We start from the raw sequence: 13051 nt of genomic DNA on the forward strand, positions 1-13051 counted from the left end.
GGACCTGCTAGCTAGGGATGATGGAAGTTGTAGTCCAAAAACAGCTGGAGACCCAAGTTTGGGAAACAACGGAGTTCATGAGTGAGAGGAAGGCCTTGAGCTTGATGACCGCCTGGCCCTTTGCCCCCTTTCCCCGATGCCACTCAAAGAGTACACGCGTCCCAGGAAGAGGATGGCGCCCCCTGACGCGAGGCCCTGTGAAGAATGAGGCGGCCTGAGCCTCGGCTGCCGATCTCCCCGAAGTTGGGGTGGGCGGGGTGGGGAGAGGAAGGAGGAGGTGGTCTGCGCAGCCCTCCCCGACACCTCCAAGTCTCGCTTTCCTTTTGCGCGTCAGCAGCAGCAACGGCGAGTGAGAACTTGCGACTCCGGCAGGAGGCAAGGTCCCTTTCTGGAGAGCTGTTTCCCTGGCGCAGGGAGAACGCGGCGCCCCTCCGGCTGCCCGCCCGCCCGCACCTGCTGCTCCGCGAAGAGGCTCGGTCGCTGTCTCCTCCTCCCCTCCCTCCGGGCGCCCACCCCCCAGCTCGCCGGTCCCTCCCCCCGAAGCCGGTCACGGAGGCTGCATTGAGCCGCGGCTCTGGCAAAAGTTTTGAGCGGAGCGCCAGCGCTCAGGAGCCGGCGCAGAGCGACCCCTTGGCGGGGAACTTCCTCGACCCTTTGCCCGGCTGCGATGCGCCCGACGGGGAGCGCCGAGATTTGAAGCCACACAGGCAGGTAGGTCTGGGCCGGCGGCTGAGGGAAAGAGGGCTGCCGTCTTCGCGGGATTTTGCTTTTCCTTTGGTCACGTCGAGGTGCGCGAGCGCGTGGCGGGGAGATCCCTCAGCCGGTTCCAGGGGCACCGAAGGCGCTTTCTCTGGGCTCGCTGAGGGCGGGGTGTGGAAGGGGGCTCCCCCCCTCTTCTGCCCTTCAGCCTCGGGCATAGCTGTCAACTTTTCCCTTTTCTTGCGAGAAATCCTATTCGGAATAAAGGAATTTCCCTTAAAAAGGGAGAAACGTTGACAGCTATGGCCTCGGGTTCCCCGCGGTGAACGGGATGGAGTTGAGCACATGCAACAGCCAGCCCCGTCCCTGCCTTGCGCCCCGGGGAGGCGAGGCGACAAAGGCCTCGGTCCGGGGCGTCCACACGGCAGCCGAATATAGCGGGACAGCTTTGTCGAGGGTTAAAGGAAGGGACTTCTGGAGAGCTCCGTTGGTTAGAACGTGGTGCTGGTAACAGCAAGGTCTCAGGTTCAGTCCCCATATGGGACAGCTATACATTCCTGCACTGCTGGGGGGGGGGATTGGACTAGTTGATCCTTGGTGTCCCTTCCAACTCTACAGTTCTATGATTCTGCAGCTGGTAAAAGGGGAGCAGCGTCCTCTCCCGAGAGGTCAGGGACCCGCTTGGACGCCAAGTATATAGTCAACTTTGGCACAATTTCTAGCGAGCCTGTTAGAATATGCCACGCACCACCCAGTTTGCCTTGATGGCTTGCTAGTCTGTGGTAAGGTTGCCATATTTCATAAAGTAAAAAACCAGGACACCCCAAAAGACATCAACTCTGCCTTTGTAATGTCCTGTGAAATCCAGATGTATAGCAGCCCTTGTCTGTGGACACACAGGGTAATCCTTGACCAGATAACCACACACACACACACACACACACACACACACACGTCAGTCAAGGACCTTCTTAGCTACTTCTTAAAAGCAACACAATTTTTCCTCCCTTCCCAAGAGCAAACAGTATCAGGTATGATTTCCAACTCCCCTTTTATCAACAATGGCTGCAGCAAAACGAGATGACCCCAAATTACTCTGCCAAATGAAGAATGCTTGAAGGTAACCAGGAGTGGTTTCCAGGTGGAAGCGCTGTGAGCTCAGTTCATTCTGGTACTCAAAATTAATTCCCTGGATCTGAATTGTTTAATGCTACACTGGCTCCACTTGGTGGATCTTGTGGGTTCCCATTAAACCACCAGCACCACCAAGCACATCCTGCAAGCCTGAGGTCTGACCAGCCCTGAAATAGAGTGCCTTGTTCTCTAGTCCTCAGTTCATGGGCATAGCCAAGGGGGGTTAGGGGCCACCTGTCCCCCATGATCAATAAAAATATTTAACTAAGGTTCTGCCCCCCCCTAACAAAAATCCTGGCTACGCCCATGCCACAGTTTTTTGATGCCCTTTGCTTTGAAAACCCAAACAGGAGAATTGCATCAGTTGCACAGGGAACCTCTGGATTTTGGGAAGAGAAAAAGGGGGGGCAGTAGTAGTTGGAGAACACTGCATGGATGAGGGGGAATGAAAGGAGGCACAAAGGGGTTCACAAGTCACATTAAGCCAAGGCATGGAAGGGGCCACTGAGAAAGGGGGCACGTATACCCACCATGGAGTTGTGCCTATGGCTAGGCGTGTGTGTGTGTGTGTACCATAGCTGCCAACTTTTTTCTTGCAAGGAATCCTATTCAGAATAAGGGAATTTCCCTTTAAAAAATGGAAAAGTTGACAGCTATGGTGTGTACACACAGACACCTTTATATATACATATACACAGTACATACAGTTCCTCTTCTGCCCTGCTTCTCCTCCTCCTCCATGCTGCCCTCTAGTATCACATCACAGGGCTATGTTCTTGTCTCCTGCCCACAGCCTCCTGCAGACACCCAGCCACACAATCAGTCACGTAACACCTAGCAGAACTTGAACCTAATTAATACTAATGGCAATCTGCTATGTGTGCAGGAGAAAAGGTGGCAGAGGGGAAGAGTGTGTGTGCCTGTAGAATGGACAAACACATGCCCCGTGTGAACTGTAACCCAAAGGTGAAAAAAACAACTCCGGAGACCACAGCCAATTGGTTAAAAAAATTCTTTTATTTTATGTATGACTGGGATAGCTCAGTTGGTTAGAGCAGGAGACTCTTATGCTCTGGGTGGTGGGTTCGACCCACATGTTGGGCAAAAAGATAAGTGCATTGCAGGGGGTTGGACTAGATGACGCTTGTGGTCCCTTCAAACTCTATGATTCTATGGAAGAAACGGAATTGGAAGGGCCACTTTTACAATATATAAGGACCCGAGGCACAGGATTGTTTGTTTTAATGTGTTACGCACTGTATTGCAAAATCACAAAACGTCCATATGAAAATCTCTGGTTAATGTGACACACTGCTAAACAACAAACAGATCTGGAAGCCCAGCAGGTTCAATGAATACTGAACTTAAGCTTGGTTATACCCATCTCTGCAAAAGTGGGGTGAACATTGGCGCACAAGGCATAAAGGAGATTAATAATGTATACTGGTCCAGTTACCCATTCAGGCAAATCTGTCCTAAACGCTTGGCATGTGTGGTATAATCCTACATTGGCAACTTGGGAAAGTTAGGAAGGCTAAGTAGAATTTCCCCCTACAGATGTTGTTGTTGTTCAAACAGGAGATGTTAAAAATGGTATCCAGTGTATAAATGAACTTCTAAAGATTTATATTTAGGAATGGATTGGTTCAGAGTCCACCCTACCCTGCTTGGGATTACTGTTAACGTTATTGCTGTAAACACATGATCTCATGCAAAACTCACTAAATTGCCTATACCAAGAGTAATGTGTGGCACTCACCAAGGTAGGATAATTGCAGGACACCAGATATAACGATCCCAAGCAAGCCTGACTTTTGCCTTTCTCTTGCTACGATGGACAGCGTTGGGTTAACTGCCTTGCTTTGGGTACATTGCTGGTGAGGACAGAATTGCAGCCTGTGGGGACCTGGCTCCTCCAGTGTCACTAGTGAGGCAGGATAGGAACCAAAAGAGACTTGTAGCAGCAATCATGGCAGCCTCTTAGTGTGTGCACGAGGAGTAGAAATCGCTTCCTATTGGCTTTCAGGGTTAGTTCTGACCTCTGATCCTTATGTACAAGCCCAGAACGGCAGTGGAGTTTAGGTAACAGCCCCGCTTCTTGCTAGATTCAGTTTCCCTTGTTTGAGTGTGATGACTTGTACAGCAAATTCTTGGAAAAGCTGCATGGGAGCAGACAGTCTCCCTTTAATTAACCTCTTGGTTCTGTATCATGGAATGGAGCATTGATATGACCTTTCTTAAAATGCCTTGCAGGAATCTCCCCTCCTTGCTGCATGCATGATACAGTGGTACCTCGGGTTAAGAACTTAATTTGTTCTGGAGGTCCGTTCTTAACCTGAAACTGTTCTTAACCTGAAGCACCACATTAGCTAATGGGGCCTCCGCAGTCGCTGTGCTGCTGCCACGCAATTTCTGTTCTCATCCTGAAGCAAAGTTCTTAACCCGAGGTACTATTTCTGGGTTAGCGGAGTCTGTAACCTGAAGCGTCTGTTACCCGAGGTACCACTGTACAGTCCTCAGCTCCAACCCCATCCCAGTATGGTCCCATCAGGTGGAACTGACAGCACATTTTGTGACTATTTCTGCTTCTATCCACAGAGGTGGATTTAAGGGAGTGTGACTGGTTCAGTTGCACTGGGCGCAGAGCCTCGGGGACACCGCAGGGGGGGGCGCTGCAACTATGATGTAGAATGGAATGTGAGAGGAGGGGGTGCCGCTGAAATTTGAGACCCCCAAATCTATCCACCTACACCCTTCCAAAATGCAGTAGCAGAAGCAAATTACCAGTAGCAAATTCTTGTAATGTGATCTTGATTTATGCACTTAAAAGCAATCCAGCTCTTAATGAGAAACCTGCAATTCACCAAGGATCACTTGTGTAAATTATGCAGAGATGCAAATATTTCAACATGATGTGAACCCAGTAATATGTTAGTTTTTTTAAAAAAAGTGATACTGTGTGCCAGTTTTTAGGGAATTTTAAATATTTGGTGGCAGAAACACATGACACAGAGAACAGTGTGTACAAAGTTCTTGAAGGGCATTTATGGGATGGGACAGGAGATATACAGAGCACAGACTTCCTTGCCTCTGGCCGCCGAAAACCCCACTTACAACTTCTATGTTTTCACAAAGGACTGTCTGCACATTTTCAACCCCCCCCAATAATGCTGATGACTAGAAACTTCAGTGTTGCTTTTTTAAAAGTAAAACTGAAATTAATGGAAACAGAAAGATGTCTCGACATCCCAGATTCCATTGCAATTGCAGTTATGAAGATTTTCAAATGCACATGCCCTTCCCAGACTCATTCATCTAATACTGCCTTTCACTCAGTGTGTTAAGACATCCCCATTATCTATCCCCTCCCAACAGTCCTGACCTATTGGATTTTTGAGACCCGATGTGACAATCTCCCATACTCTTTGTCCACTTTACCTTTAGCACATATTTTTCTTGCCCTGTGTATCAAATCCTCTGCTGCTTGGGGCCCAGAATAGATGTTTTTCACTGTTTGGCTGTGAACACAGTGAAGAGTCTATTCTCTGTGTGCCACAAAATGCCCTGGGTGTAATTGGAGGACAGTGTATCATGATACCACCCATTCATTTGTCTGATATAATTCAGCTCCTCATATAGCATGGATGATATGAAAATCCTAATTTCTGATCCCCCATCTGGCATAAGTCTCAATATAAGACTCTGGGAAACATATCTCGTTAGATATGTTTGTTAAGCTTGTTAGAGTGTTTCAGCTTTGTGCTTGGTTGGTGGCTGGTGCTTAATTTGTAAAATGATGGCCAGAGTTCAGCCCTATCTGGAAGCCAGGCCCTCTAACCAGGAAAACTTATTCTGTAGCCACCAATGAAAACAGAGGGACAGGCTAGACTTGTTGAGTTTGTGCATGCTCAAGAGGCATGGACTCTTCTCTTTGGATAACCAGAACAAGAAAAAAAGAAAGAAAAAAACAACCACAACCCCTATTAGTGCAGTATTTGGGAGACTCCGTACACACAGCCCTGCCAGTTTGTGTGAGTTGATTGCATCTTGGGCTGGATTTGGCTGTGTGATTGCTTCACAGAATGCTCAAATCACAACTGGGGGAAAAGTCTCCTGGTGTTCTACTGCTGCATCATAAATGCTTTGTAGTTGGACTGCAATAGTAGAGTAAAATCTCAGCTTGCATTGAAAAATTATGACTGGAGAGTCTAGAGAACCTATTGCACCATTGTTTCACTGCTTGGTGAAAAGATTGAACAGATTCACTCAATCCGCATAAGGGCACCCATCTCCAGTTGTGTGATTTGGACCTCAGATTCCAGGATCCAGGACTAGCTTCTCTAGCAGAACCTATGGCTTGGCAAAAACAGGTTCCAACTCAAATTAAGCAGCAAATCTGGTTCTTCTGTTGTGTCTAGCTGTGGATGTCATCTACTTATTTGGGGATGTTATATACTTCTTGATATGGACCACTGTAAGTCAGGTGGATGTGTTTTTACATGCTTTCAGGAGGCAACAATTTCTGGAAAACATTCCAGCAGGGCTTTGCGTTACGTTGCCAATACAAATGGATTGAAATCTGCCTTCATTCATTTGCAGCGTTTCTATTCTGTATTTTCCCCAAAGAACACAAGGAGGGGTCTACATAATTCTACCCTCCCAGGTTATCCTCAAAACAACCCTTTGAGCTAAGTTAGCTTCAGCTTGTGTGACTGGCTCACCTGGCTGAGTGAGTGGGGATTGGAACCTGGATCTCTATCTCTTCCTTTCCTAGTCCAACCCTCTAGCCACTACACCAGACACTTGCCTATCAGATTTTGAATGGAAAAATGTCTTCTGGGGCTGAGCCTGCAAGAGACGCAGTATGTAGTCTTTTGCACACCCTGTAGTTCTGCCTGTACATGTGCTTCTTGGCATCAGTGCTTGCCCGCTAAGTGGCAGACAGCTAGGCTCTCTCGAGCGCAGTTCCTTACACCACAAGGGCCATGGTGGTGGGTGAGTGAGTGCTGAGCTATGACCACTTGGTTCTGTGGGGATATTTGCAGTGATGGGAGGCCCTGAGCAGGGTCCTTTAGGTTCAGTCTCAGCCTCTCCACTGTGCCCTTTGTGCCTCTGCTCCGAGTTGGGCTGTGTCAACAGAGTGATTGCAAAGTATCCTGTTTGAACAAGTCTTACTCACTACGAGACCTTGCAAGTTGGGAAGTTGCCTGGTGCATCAGAATAACAACTGCTCCAATCTTGCCCCCTTCAGTTGGGGGTGTGTCTCATCACCAGCCCCCAAGCAGAGGGCAGCCAGGGATGGGCCAAGTTGCATGCTGGGAGGATGAAGAGGATCCTTTGCCGCCTTTTCTGTGTCTTGCAGGCTCATGGTTTGGGTGTTTGCTTAGAAAAGGATTCAACAGTCGCCTAACATGGACTCAACTGGTCTGTGCATGAGCAGACACAGATGTATCTATTTCAGAGGCACTGTGTCCAGATGTGCAATGGCAGCAGCAGCAGCAAGCCCCCTTGCCACTAGCCCCTTACTTTGGCAAAGCAGCAGCAAAGCTTCCCATTGAGCCAGTGAGTTATCGATTCCATGTAGAGTTAGCAAAGCAAAGAGAAAATGGGCTGGAGATTAAATAAGGTAAAGGTAAAGGGACCCCTGACCATTAGGTCCAGTCGTGACCGAATCTGGGGTTGTGGCGCTCATCTCGCTTTATTGGCCGAGGGAGCTGCGTACAGCTTCCGGGTCATGTGGCCAGCATGACTAAGCCGCTTCTGGCGAACCAGAGCAGTGCACGGAAACACCGTTTACCTTCCTGCTGGAGCGGTACCTATTTATCTACTTGCACTTTGACATGCTTTCGAACTGCTAGGTTGGCAGGAGCAGGGACCGAGCAACGGGAGCTCACCCTGTTGCGGGGATTCGAACCTCCAACCTTCTGATCGGCAAGTCATAGGCTCTGTGGTTTAACCCACAGCGCCACCCGCATCCCTGGAGATTAGATATTCGGCCTCAAACAATGTGACAATGAGCCCAGGAAGCTACCAGAATAAGAAGAACCACACATACATCCTTCTGCAGTTCATGTAGCAGGAGCAAATGCTCTCTGCAGGATACCTGGGCTGTAAAGCCTTTGGCCATGTCCTCCTTAAATGGCTCTCCAGCAGCTGTTCTAGCCATTCACCATACTTAACAGGCTGCCAGTGGGAAGGCACAGTTGGCTCTTCAGAAGGCTGTGCCAGCTCTTCAGCCTGAGTTGATGGAATTTGAAAGAGATTACCTGCATCAGAGTACCAAGCCCTTCGTCAACCCCACCTTGCACAGGGGGTGATGAGCAGGATTTGTGAAACCCAGTTTACAGCACTGCATCAGGGCTTGCAAAGTGCAAGCCTGTGGCTTTGCCCACATGGTTTGATTTCAAACCACACAGGCAAAAAACCTCTGTGTGGTTCACAGGTGTTGTTCTTGCACTGTGGGATGAAGTCAGAGATTCTGTGCTGTAAGTCAGAAGATGGTTTGTCTCAGCAGATCTGTTTCTAGAGATCTAACTGGTGACAGGCGTCTTTCATCTGAAAAGGCCACACAGCCTTTTTTGCAGCTGGCGTGTCCTCTCATAGATCAAGGATGGCTAATCTTGGACCCTTCAGGTATTGTTAAACTACAGCTCCCCCCACCCTTGACCATGGGCCATGCCTGCTGGGGTTGATGGGAGTTGCTCCCTTTCTAGTATAAACTACTGACCATCTCCCTTTAGCCACTTTCCTTTACAGCACATAGTCTGTGTCGCTATGTGGGATAAAGTGACCAATGGGGCAGGAGTCAGCACTCTGGCGGACTTTGCCTCCTCCATTTCAATCATGGGTGGGAAGCTCCAGCTCCCATCAGCCCCAGTTAGCATGGACAGTGGTCAGGGGATGATGGAATTTGTAATCCAGCAGCAGTTAGCCAAATAGGGAATGTCACCTGCCTGCCTGCCTGCCTGCCTGCCTGCCTGCCTGCCTGCCTGCCAAACTGTCCTTTGATCACTCTCATTTTATTCCTTTCTCTCCAGTTGGCTGCTGTTGTTTTCTTACCTCCCAAGGCCAGGAAGCGTCTCATCACATTTTACAATACAAGGTGCTGTGTGGGGATTATCAATAATACTGAGGAAGCTCTTTTCATTCCTCTGCCTCATAGTAGGGGTTCTGGATACTCATGGAGATGAGCTGTTGAAATCAAGGGCTCACCTATTCCTAAAGAGTCATTTTACGTTATAGTACCATTTTTTTACATTAGAGTGTAAACACTTACAAAGTTGTCTGAAGTTTTCTTTGGCCTATTTGTATATTAAAACAGAAACAAACAAACCCCTGCACCCTCACATCTGAGTAATGTTGAAATGTCATCCTCTATAGCTGTTTCACAGCTAAATACAAGAAAAGTGCTGTGGAAATTGAATTACCCCGGCCGTTTGTGACATCAGAGTTGTCCCAGCTAATCAGATACTTCTCATCATCATCACTATGATTTAGTCCATTATTTCTTTCTGCAGCCGAGGCTGATGATGGTGGGGACAGCAGAGGGTAATGAAGATCAAAATTAAGATGCAGAAACAGAGCCATGAGGCCTTTGGTCTGTGGGTGTGCGCACTCATAGGACCAAAATAGCGGGATAATGGCAGAGGTGCAAGTGGTTGATGGATCTAATGACTCTCCCCCTAAGACTGGCTGAAGCCACCTGATCCCTGGTGGAAAATGGGGTGTTAGTGGCAGAGCCAGCCTTACGTTGTTGGCATCGCATCAGTTCCTGCCTCAGACATCCCCTCCCCTGCCAAGCACTGAAGCCCCTGCTGCGACGGACTGTAGCTTCAAGGTTTGTGCCATTAACGCACTAGGGGCTAATCCTTTTGTGTTTTAACAAGAGAGCAGCTTCCCCCTTCCTCCTCTCCCCACAGCCTCTCTCTTGAGCAATCAAGGGGAGGGGATGGGTGAAATCGTATGTGTGTGAGAGAGAGAGAGCGAGTGGGGGGAGGGAGGCAGGATCAGAGCAGTTTTGATGCTTGTTTGCTGAAAGAAGAGTCTGGAAGAGAGAATGTACTGCATTACATTCCCAGCATGGGTGATGCTGCAGCGCATCTTTCTTTCACCAGGCATAGTTTTTCTTTTCCCATTTTTTTTTTACAGAAGCACTATTTCTTCTTCTTCTTCTCCTCCCCCTCCTTCTCCTCCTCCTCCTCCTCCTTCTTCTTCTTCTCTTTTTCAAGAGACAATCCCACCCGCCTCTTGGAATTCAGAAACCACTCATGCAGTCCTACTGCAAAAGCCTAAAGCATATGCATAGTTTGCAGCACAGAGATGAAAATATAAAATTATCAGAAACGGTGGTGTCTTTCCCATAGGTTGGCCATAGAACTGGCATTGTTCTGAAAGGAAGGACTAATGGTGTCTTCCTAGGTGCAATTATGTACAAGTAAGCACTATCAAACTTCAGAGTAAACAAGCATAGGATTGGGCTGTACTTGAGCTTTAAACTAGTGTACAATGAAATCCTGAGTCACAGAACTATGATGCTCTTCTGAATAAGGAAAATAAATAAGCTTAACACAACAGGCACCTGATAGTTCTTTTTTTTAAAAAAGAATATTTATTAAAGTTTTCAGGAATAATACAATAAAAATCAAAAAAAGGAGAAAAAATAACAAAAATACAAAAATACAAAAATAAAAGTAGTTAAAAAACACATGAAGTTTCCTTACTTGTTTTTCATTAACTTATTTCCCAGACCTCCTCATATCTCCCTTTTTTGTATTCCAATTCCAATTATTAGTTCAGCAAATCCTTATCAATAAATTTTAACCTATTTCTAAACCTTTTTTTCCATATTCTCTTAAAGCATTACAGCTGGAAACCATTTAGTTTCTATCCGACATCATTCTAACATTCATTAATTTTACAATATTTCTGTAAATAGTCTTTAAATTTCTTCCAGTCGTCTTCCGCTGACTCTTCTCCCTGGTCTCGGATTCTGCTAGTCATTTCTGCCAATCCCATATAGTCCATCACTTTCATCTGCCATTCTTCCAGAGTGGGTTAATCTTGTGTCTTCCAATACTTTGCAATAAGTATTCTTGCTGCTGTTGTGGCATACATAAAAAAAGTTCTATCCTTCTTTGGCACCAATTGGCCGACGTTGCCCAGGAGAAAGGCCTCTGGTTTCTTCAGGAAGGTATATTTAAATACCTTTTTCATTTCATTATAAATCATTTCCCAGAAAGCCTTAATCCTTGGGCACGTCCACCGAAGGTGAAAAAATGTACCTTCATTTTCTTTGCATTTCCAACATTTATTATCGGGCAGGTGATAAATTTTTGCAAGCTTGACTGGGGTCATGTACCACCTGTAAATCATTTTCATAATATTCTCTCTTAAGGCATTACATGCCGTAAACTTAATACCTGTGGTCCATAACTGTTCCCAGTCAGCAAACATAATGTTATGTCCAACATCTTGTGCCCATTTAATCATAGCTGATTTCACCGTTTCATCCTGAGTATTCCATTTCAACAGCAAGTTATACATCTTTGACAAAATCTTAGTTTTAGGTTCTAACAGCTCTGTTTCTAATTTTGATTTTTCCACCTGGAAGCCAATTTTTTTATCCAAATTATATGCCTCCATTATCTGATAATAATGAAGCCAGTCTCGCACTTTGTTTTTTAGTTTCTCAAAACTCTGCAGTTTCAATCTATCTCCTTCTTGTTCCAAAATTTCCCAATATTTCAGCCATTTGGCCTCCATATTGAGCTTTTTCTGAGCTTTTCCTTCCATTGATGACAACCACCTTGGGGTTTTATTTTCCAATAAGTCCTTGTATCTTATCCAAACATTAAACAATGCTTTCCTGACAATATGGTTTTTAAATGCTTTATGTGCTTTAACCTTGTCGTACCACAAATACGCATGCCATCCAAAAACATTGTTAAAACCTTCTAAATCCAATATGTCTGTGTTCTCAAGTAGCAGCCAATCTTTCAACCAGCAGAATGCTGCTGATTCATAGTAAAGTTTAAAGTCTGGCAGGGCAAATCCACCCCTTTCCTTTACATCAGTTAATATTTTAAATTTTATTCTGGGCTTCTTGCCCTGCCAGACAAATCTAGAAATATCTTTCTGCCACTTCTTGAAACAATCCATCTTGTCCACAATTTGTAACGTTTGAACAGGCACCTGATAGTTCTGTCAATGGGATTATAGCACCCAACATGTAGGAAATATACCCACACTCGAACCGTGTCTGCTTTGCACATTGTTTGAATAACTACGAGTGTTTTCAGATGGAAGCTTACTGTTGCAAACTGATCGTTCAGATATTGCAAACGGGTGACTGGCAGCAGGTTGTTGTTTTTAAAACTTGTCAGGTTTTTTCATTGAAAGCGTAAGTGTGGAGAAAAGGTGTGATTTTGATATCAACAATGTTCTCCAGATGCCGGAAAACCCCCCAAACATGTGTGCGTGAGGAGCACCAATCCTACCAAAATAAAATCCACCTGGAAGCAGCCTCTGCTACCCAGAGGTTACAAAGAACACCAACTTTAATGGAATTCAGTTGACAAATTTAAATGACTCACCTGGACCAGGTGGCATTCACTGAATAATTATTAAAGAACTCAAAATGTGAAGTTGTTCATCTTCAAGGTAATTCTAAACCAAAATGACCCTCATACCACAGGGTTAATAGCTAGTGGAATGCTAATTTCTAAAAAGGATCTTTTAGGGTACAGTCTCAGGAAATTACATTTCTATCAGCCTAGCGATCTGACCCAGGCAAATTGGTGGAAGCAGCATTAGTAAAGCTAGAACTATTAAACGTGTAACCTTGGAAGAAACAGCATTAAATCAAGCTTTAGTCATTTTTTGGTCAGGGTTGGGAAGTCAACAAAGATATAGACTGGTGTGAATTGGTTGATATTATGGAGATTTTTAAAGCTTTTGACTATTAAAATGTTCCTAAACAGCAAAACATGGTAATATTCAATGTAAAAGCAAAATGATGCCCACTGGAACAAAAATATAATAAAAATCCTAAATTCCCCAGCTGATGGTGAATTGGCTGTAACTCCTCAGGAAAAAGATATGGAGTTCACAGTAGGGAATTCATTGAAAATGTCAGCCCAGTGTGCTGTGGCAGTAAACAGAATGTACAGTATTATGAATTATTATTAGGAAAGGGACAAAGAATAAAGCAGCACATTTA

General features: G+C 45.8%; 1 protein-coding gene across 1 annotated transcript in view; it reads left to right on the forward strand.

Moving 5' to 3' along the window:
• The first annotated feature begins 336 nt into the window (after positions 1-336).
• Positions 337-13051, forward strand: part of GCGR (glucagon receptor) — a 41289-nt gene continuing 28574 nt past the window's right edge. The window contains exon 1 of the mRNA XM_053375631.1: positions 337-711. The gene's annotated coding sequence lies outside the window, so the exon portion shown is untranslated. The remainder of the gene's footprint in view (positions 712-13051) is intronic.

This window comes from Podarcis raffonei, chromosome 2, assembly GCF_027172205.1.
Source record: "Podarcis raffonei isolate rPodRaf1 chromosome 2, rPodRaf1.pri, whole genome shotgun sequence".
Lineage (NCBI taxonomy): Eukaryota > Metazoa > Chordata > Lepidosauria > Squamata > Lacertidae > Podarcis > Podarcis raffonei.